Source organism: Acanthopagrus latus, chromosome 13, assembly GCF_904848185.1.
Source record: "Acanthopagrus latus isolate v.2019 chromosome 13, fAcaLat1.1, whole genome shotgun sequence".
Lineage (NCBI taxonomy): Eukaryota > Metazoa > Chordata > Actinopteri > Spariformes > Sparidae > Acanthopagrus > Acanthopagrus latus.
Genome location: NC_051051.1, coordinates 15001700 through 15010989, shown reverse-complemented (window position 1 = coordinate 15010989; position 9290 = coordinate 15001700). Strand labels below are relative to the sequence as shown.

Sequence of the window (9290 nt, the reverse complement as noted above, 5' to 3'; positions counted from 1 at the left end):
CAGTTGTGTGCATCTGATAGGCAATAATATCTATTTTATTGACGGCCAGCAGGCTTACTGTCAACCATCAGCCAGATACTGATGTGCAGCTTCTGCTCTAAGTCTGGGTCATATCATTGTTTTCAACTGTGGAACAAGCAAATGTGCTTGTTTTAGCGGAAAACTGCAAAGAAAAACAGGCTAATGATTATTTCCTACAACATCTGTTAATATCGTGGTAAGTAGATAATTAGAAACATTAGTAACATTTCTAAAAGTACCCCAAAATGATTAAGCAATAGTATTCTGCTATTTTTCCAACAAGCAGTTAAAAGAAATACCTTGACATTTCTGTAAAACATTTCCAGGAAACTTCCAACTGGGTTCTGCTTAACTTTTGATGATCATGCAATTTTAATTTCCAACCAGTAACCTCCCCTCAGCGAGTTACTGAATCGAACTGAGTCATTGCAGCTTAATATCCAGCTAGTTACTACTCATCCTCTGCAGGTCAGTGAACTGAAGTAAATTTATGCGGCAGTTTTTGTGTAATCCTGCTGACCAACCAACAAACACACAGGCGACAACATAACCACACTGGTGATGGCAAAAAAAAAAAAAAATCTACCAACGTTCATGCAATAAATCAAATAATTGTTGAGATATTTCAGTCTGGACCAGCTGACTGAGCAACAGGCAAACATTGTCCTCAATGGAGCCGTGTTGCTAGAATGAGCCGAAAAAATATTGATTGATTTTTTTTTTAACATAAAGAGGGAGGAAGAGTCTCCAAGGGAGTTTAGAGAGCTCCAGTAATGTCTGCTCACTCTCGTGTAAGTTTCTCCGACCACCAACAGCTAGAAATGTGCCTTAGGAAACAGCCGTGCTGATTCATGCACGCAATTAAGCTGTCTTACCCAAGACAAGATCACTGAGGAATTTGATGTGGTATAATCTGACTGCAAATTCATTTAGATCTGATAGCATCAATGCTGCCGGTTATAACACACACACACAAAAAAACAGTTTAACACAAAAAGAGACAACTTTTACTGGGAACATGACGTGAATGTTCACTTCAAGCAACATTATATACAAAAGGGGGGGGGGAGAACATATTCATGTGAGATCGTTATTCATTTATAAAAAAAAACGAAGTAAAAATCAAATTGTGTGTGTGTGTGTTCTACTGCATCAGCTGGCCGTCTGGTAACCAGTCAACAAAGCCCGCTCTGACTCTTCGCTGTTTTGGCACCTCAGGGGTGGAAAGCACTCCCGACCAATGTCAGGACAGCGGAATCACTATCCATCTTCAGCAAAAAACTCAAGACTCAGTTGTTCAGATTTCACCTCGACCCCGCATAGCATGACCGAGTGCTGAGGACCGAGTTTCTATTTTTTCTTTTCACTCTATCAACGGTGATATGTTGTGGTTTCTGTCTTCTGACAAATGTACTCAGCAGCACTTTCCTTTCATGTTGCACACCTGGAGAATTTTGTTATGTTGCAGATACCATTAAATTTCTGTGCACAATACGATTGGGCAGTCAGTATAGCCGCTGGATAATGTCCGGTTACCAAGGAAGCGACCGAAATCTTTCACTGAAGCATGAATTGAAAACATTGCATGGTTATTTCACTTCTGTTGGGCAACACTAGTCAAAAGCATCGATTGCCCTGCCATAAATCAGGAGAAATGACAGCTCAGACACAAAGCAGTAGACTACGCAGTTTCCAAACTGTCTTTTGGAGCAACGGCACCAAGTGAACTGTGAATCTGGAGCTTCATGAAATGGGTTTTCCTCGCGGAGCAGCTGCATGAAATTTACAGTAATAGGTCTCTTTAATGTGACAGGATATGAAGACATTTTTGCTGAGTACACTTTTGGCAACAGTTTAAGGATGGCTGTGATGGCTGTTCAGTGTAGAGGAGGTCAAATAAATGTATTGAACATCTATGGATGCAATCAACACTGATTTCGCATCAGGCCTTCTCACCCGGCACTGGTGCCTGACCTCACAAGTGCTCTTTTGTCTGAATGGACACAAATTCCCATGGAAACACTTGGAAGATTTTCTTGTGGAAAGCATTCACTGAGGAGTGGCAGCTTTTATAGCCTCAAAGTGTGGGTCCAACACATTAACGACCATCATTTCAAAATGAGATGTCCAACAAGCTCACATAGGTGTGCTGGTGAGGCGTCCTCTGACTCAGTGTATATGTCAAGTGATGCAGATGCGGCTTTTCTGTTGCAGCACTTTAATCCACACTGTCTGCACGTACAAGTGTTGGTCAATTTATCTGAGGCAGAAGTTGCACAAGGAAGATAATGCTGCTCCTCCCTGTGTCCGGGTTAGGAAACAGTAACCCCAGAGTGAATTTCCACTTACAATAACGTACAAATGATATCCATGTAGATATATAGATACACACTGAAATAGATCTGTACGGATAAATAAGAAAACGACCTAGGTGACAAAAGGAAACATTTACAACTTTATCTACTGAAAAACAATGAGGTTCTTTGTATAAATGGCACTTATAGATGTGATGCAGAGTTTATTTACTATAATCATAAATCAAAATCAATAAAACCTGATTTGATTTAACCTAATGACGCCAAAATGACTTCACATCCATAAACTCAGCGGATATAGCTATTCAGCTGCAGTGTTTGATAGGTAACATTGTACAACCTGACCTGTGTTACTACAATTACTACGTAACACGTCAGAGGGACACGACGCAGCGTGTCTGTGCTCGCCCACAAAGACACACGTCTGTCTTTTCAGTTGCAACAGTAGCCTGAGGGCGAGAGAAGACACTTTGTTAGTCAAGACCTCTGAATCCAGGCTGCGCTGAAATCTAAGTACAATCCCAAGATAATCTTAAGCAAGAGAAATCAAATCTTCTCCTGTCACCCAAACACTGAATAATTCTTGAGACGGTGACTCAGGGAGGTTGTTGCTCAATATGCCCAATTCGCAATGCATCCACTGTCCAGCCAATATATATATAACAGCTGATTCCAGCACAAACAAATCTCGTTCAGCGAGGAACCATGAGGTCTTGCAGTCTGTGCATGGTACTGAGCTTGGCAGCTGCAGTTTACTGCATGCCAGTAAACAAAAATGAGAATTTTGCAAAGGTATGTATGTGTTTTTTTGTTTCCCTTTGATTTGACATGCATGTGTTTTTGTTATTTTTTGCATCTGAGTATGTACTTTGTGAACTACCATTGTTCTTCAAATTCTAAAAAAAAAAAGAAAAAAGTATGGAATCCTAGCAATTCAAATCTCACCTTCTTAAACAGGGCTACCTGAAGAAATTCTTCAACCTAACAGACGAGGCTCCTCTCAGACGGGGGATGAGCCCGATGACAGAGAAGCTGAGAGAGATGCAGAAATTCTTTGGTCTCCAGATCACGGGGGTACCGGATGCTGAGACCTTGAATGTGATGAAGAAGCCCCGCTGCGGCAATCCAGACACCAAACCAGCTAGTTACTCCGTATTTGGGGAGGACGAAAAGTGGCAGAAAAACAGCCTCACCTACAGGTGAGTGATCTACAGAGTGAAAGAGTTTGAAAGAGTAACTGCAGTATGCCTAATATCTTCTTTATTCTTTGTTTTCTGTCCTGCAGGATAGTGAACTACACCCCTGACATGTCTGTGGCAGAGGTTGATGACTCCATAGCGAAAGCTCTGCAGGTTTGGGCCAATGTCACTCCTCTCACGTTCACAAGAATCAACAGCGGCACCGCTGACATCATGATCTCCTTTAGCACTGGAGGTGAGTACACAAAAACTGTCAGTGGTGGAATAAGCACTCATAATGTTCAAGTTACAGTTAAAGTAGAAATACCATGATCTTAAAGTACTTAATTTATTAATTGTACATCCCTATTCATTAACATCTTTTTAACTGCTGGAATGTTAAATGTTGTTTTTGCAGATCCCTTTTTAATTTGAGCTATCTATTGATGGATTCATACTTCACTTGTAAATGTTATTTATAATTCCTCTTTTTATTAGCCCATTAAAATGTCAAATAAGGAATTACTTCATCATCAAGTCTATTCATTAATACATTAAAACTTTAATTGATAAATTAAGTTATATTTTTGTTTTGTACAATAAGGTGAATTCTTTATTAATATTTCCGTGACAATTGTGGACCTCCATAAAGAAGTAGGCCTTGTTTTATCATATCATATTATATTATATTATATTATATTATATTATATTATATTATATTATATTATATTATATTATATTATATTATCATTAAAGCAGAATTCTGATATTGGTTTTGCATCTTATAGTATGAAATAAAAGTAGCTTAGCTCAGTCTTGTGCAAAACAGTGTAAGGAAGTAGATTTAATTGTGCAAGTTTTTAGTCCCTGACGTTGAGATGTTTTTGTCAACAGAACATGGTGATGGTTACCCCTTTGATGGCCCTGATGGCACTCTTGCTCATGCCTTCGGCCCATCCTCTGGCATTGGGGGAGATGCTCATTTTGACGATGCTGAGCCCTTCACTTTCCGCTCAAATACTGGTCAGTTTGTTATGAACGCTCTGCATAGTGTCTCTTTTAGTTACTATTGTTTTGACATGATATACACCGTACATGGAGTCAGACAGAGGTGAGTTTGTTACTTATGCTCGGCATGGGACAACAGTGGTTACTAAGACCATTCAGCCAAAAGTTATTGAGGCACTTGTGTGCTACTTTATACTCCCACTTCATTGCGTTTCAGAGAGAGTTAGTGTACATTTTACAACAAAACTTTTGTTTATCATAGTTACTAAAACTACTGGTACTATTACTACACAAGAAATATGAGAAGCATATAAAATACAACATAATGTCAAATTAAACAAATGGTTCTGAACCTTTTAGGCATATAAACCTTTAGATGTGTTATTGGGGCTTCTAGTCATGTTTCAAATGTCTGTGAGTTGGTAACTGAGTCAGTGTCTGTCCATTCGTTCTTGTTTTACCTTAGTTTCTATCACTCACCCTAATCACATTCTCTGCCTACTCCATCGGCAGGTTGTTTTTTATTTTGCTTCCAAATTCAAACTATAAATCTCCCTCTATATATATAGCATAAGAAAGCAAGACTTATAGGGAACCAATATAATCCAAAAAGGATTACAAAATCGCGGAAAGTTCCTAAATAAGTACGCATTTGTGTAACTCTATATTCTTCTTTCCTCTCCCATTAATAATCTTACATACAATAACTCATCGCATGTATGGCCACCATATGTCGTACCCTCATGAAACACAGGCCTAGACTAGCTAACTGTAGATAATGAGTAGTTGTTGAAACTTAACTGACTGTATAAAACATGGAAGTTTACACGCAAGTTAGCTTCAAATACGAGCAGCTCAGTACTGTCAGTCAGTCAATCAATCAATCAATCAATCAATCAATCAATCAATCAATCAATCAATCAATCAATCAATCAATCAATCAATCAATCAACTGTTCTGTTTTAACTATGAGCTGCCAGACACAGAATTGGCAAACTAGCAAGTGTCACTCACAGCGAGCATGCCCTTTAGTATGCATAACTTAAGGTTTGTGTAAATATCAAGTGGCCATTAAGAGGTACTGCAGGTCTTGGCACCTGGCACTCTGGCCTTCAGCCAGAAATTAGCTGAAATTAACTCTACTGTGAGTATCTTGACACGAAAAATCAAATATCTCGATAATCCTTAAGGATTGTTTCTGTACCCTCCATAGGCATCAACCTCTTCATTGTGGCAGCCCATGAATTTGGCCACTCCCTGGGTTTGGATCACTCTCGGGTTAGCGGGGCTCTCATGTTCCCTACGTACTCATACAGAAACCCTGACACCTTCGTTCTGCCTGAGGATGACGTCAACGGCATCCAGTCCCTCTATGGTTAGTGCTACCTGTCAGTCCATTTATGAATGTTTGTACCAACAGCACCTGACATAAAGCTTGGACTGTTGGTGCTGCTCAACTGTTTGAGCCTTTATGCAATTGAATGCAGGGGTTTCTAAAGACTTGGTGACTCATTTTGTTTAACCTGCAGGTTCAAAGCCAATCACCACCTCCTCAACCACCACAACTGCCCCGACCACCACCAAAACCACCACCAACACCGCCACCAAAACCACCACCGCCGCCACCACCAAAACCACCACCAACACCCCGACCACTACCAACACCGCCACCAAAACCACCACCGCCGCCACCACCAAAACCACCACCAACACCCCGACCACTACCAACACCGCCACCAAAACCACCACCAACACCGCCACCAAAACCACCACCAACACCGCCACCAAAACCACCACCGGCATCCCCGACGTCTGTGATCCAGCCACGGTCTGGGACGCTGTCACCACCCTGCGAGGACGAATACTCTTCTTCAAGGACAGGTATCAGACAGACTTACATATAGTAGATCGCTAACACATCTGAATCCAAAGTCACCTTACAGTAACTTACACAATGGCTATGTTGGTTTGTGTTCTCAGCTTCTTCTGTGTCAAGAACCCTCAGAGCAATACATTTGAGAAAAGTCTCATCACAGACTCCTGGCCCAATGCCCCCATCAACATCAACGCTGCTTATGAAAACCCACAGTCAGGCAGAATCTTTCTCTTTAAAGGTATGTGTTCTCCTTAACTCCCAGAGGCTCCATTTCAAAACTTACCCCTAAAAAAAACACTGTGCTCTTTTTTTAATTTTTTTTTTTTTTTTTTAAAACTCTTCCGTCCTGCAGGTCTCGATGTGTGGGCCTATTCTGACAATCGCCTTGTACGTGGCTATCCCAAAAGAATAAGAAAGAGGTTTGGGTTGGGAGGTGTGAGGAAAATCGATGCGGCCCTTCATGACGAGGAATATGGCAAGACTCTGTTCTTTGCAGGCGACTTTTACTACAGGTGTGTTCGGAGTAAATGTTCATTTCTCATTTCAGTGGGCCAATGAGCTGTTCTTTACCTAATACCTTCATTGAATGTGTCTAATTGCTGTCTGTGTTTCTTCAGTTATGATGAGGCCAGAAGGACTATGGACTGGGGATTCCCCCAGCGGGTGGATCAGGCCTTCCCCAACGTGACCGGCAAGGTGACTGCAGCTGTCCTGTACAATGGTGAGTTACTGAGAAAATCTCAACACCCCTCACATAGAGTCTGACCATTAAACACATAGATATGGTGGGACAGTTAGCTTGGTTTAGCATTGAGACTGGAAATGGGAGAACGAGCCTGCCTAATTCTGTCCAGAGGTAATAAAATCTGCCTACCAGCACCTCAAAATATCACTGTCTAGCACATTACATCTCATTTGTTTAAACCTGAGTTTAAATACAACATGTCCTTGTGTGCTGGACCAATTCTTAGTTTGACACAGTAACTTCCTGCAATATCTACTGGCTGCTTTTAAATTAAAAAAAAAAAAAAAAAAAAAAAAGTGCTTCACAAAATGTTGAACTATTTGTCAAGCTAGCACAGAAACTAACATTGAGCCTCTGTTCTGCAGGTGTTATCACCCTCTACAGTGGATCCAACCTGTTTGACTACGACCTGAAGAAAGAGAGTGACTCTACGGACGACTACTACTACTACTACTACTAGACCAGTTCACTTGATGTGTTCATGTTGCCAGTTTGAATGAGAATGAATTACCATGAATGCACTATTTAAGTATTTCTGATATTCCAAAGTTATTATTCCAGTGTGCATAACTATTAGGTGATATAGTTCATATAGTCTACATAGTTGTCATATGTGTGTATATCCACATCGATGCTTTGTATGAGACTTTCCAGCCAATCGGCAAAATGAACAGATCGGATTAAAGGTTCAGTCTGAGGGGGTCAATAATGATGAATTCACTTGGTCAAAAAAAAAAAAATTAAGCTATAAAGCAATTCATAAACATATGTATAATTGGACAATAATGGGATTAACCTCTGACAAAGGCCATGTAAACGAAACAATAAATAATACATCAATGCAAAAAACAACCATTGTCATGGCTTTCAGGGTCCCCCACACTGCCTACATCATTTAATATGTATCTTTAAAACTGTAAGAGGTAAATGAATTAAACAATGCATCACCCTCAATTTACACATTTGATTTTTCATTTGCAAATATAATTTTTATGTTGGCATTTTGTGAAGATGAAAAGGTGTGCTGTTATTGCCATTGTTGAAATTCTTACTTAAAGTACACCATAATAAAAGTGGGTTAGGGTTATATATAAATGTGTATATATATATATATATATATATATATATATATATATATATATATATATATATATATATATATATATATATATATACTTAATTTGCAGTGACTGAATACAATGATACCTTTTATGACAGCCATGTCTGTTATGCACATGTCCCTTGTGAACAAACCATGAAGAAGAATGAAAGCACAAACATTCGTTTCGCTGTCTTTCCGCTCAGCACAAACATGCAAAGCAATATTATGTAACTTTATTTTTAGCTTAAAATATCAGCTTGAGAATCATTTCGCTGGTACAGTGTCTTTTAGTAGGGTGACTGGTGTATCCGTCACAGCCACTCCACCCCCCTATCACTTGATTCTGCACTATGTAACTTCAGTGAGAGGGTAGAATCACAGTGTAACACACTGTACATGTTTACATCAAGATACAAGTTTACAACACCCAACATTGTTATGAGCTGGATTTGTTGTTAGCACCTTCATTACATGTGACAATTTCACAGTGTACTCTCAAAAATGAACCAAGATTCTGTTTCTTTATAAAAAGTGAATGATGAATTTGTAAACTTCTATCACCAGCCTTTATGATTAATTAACACATCATTTCCAACACAACATAGCCACAAATTAACACATAACAAAACCCAAACTGATATCCTGCTTGAGCTCATCAATTACACTTCACTATAAAATGACTATCAACAGCAAAGTCCAGTGTAAATATCAAGTCTTTGTTACAAGTGCCGCCTTTGAGCAGAACCAAGAGCTGTACTCTGCTCCTCCGTCTCCCTGCTGAGATGCACGTGGTGCCTCAGCGCGCTCCCAGTCCAGTGGTAATAAACAGCCTGGTCTCTGAGCTAGTGGGGCATCATGGGTACTGTAGTTTGTTTTCGTTTTCCACTGTTTTTTTTTTTTTTCCACCTCAACAGTATCAGTTGGAAAAAAATTGAGCGGTGCCATAAGGTTCTCATGCGATCACCTGACGTTTTTAGCGAGCGATGCCAAAATGAGTCATGTTTACTCACGACCATAAACTTAACTGATACAGCTGATTAGCTGA

The 9290-nt window shown here is 39.8% G+C and overlaps 1 pseudogene; it reads left to right on the top strand.

Annotated features, from left to right (window-relative positions):
• Positions 1-3041: 3041 nt before the first annotated feature.
• On the top strand, positions 3042-7975 carry LOC119031268 (annotated as a pseudogene).
• The last annotated feature ends 1315 nt before the right edge of the window (positions 7976-9290 follow it).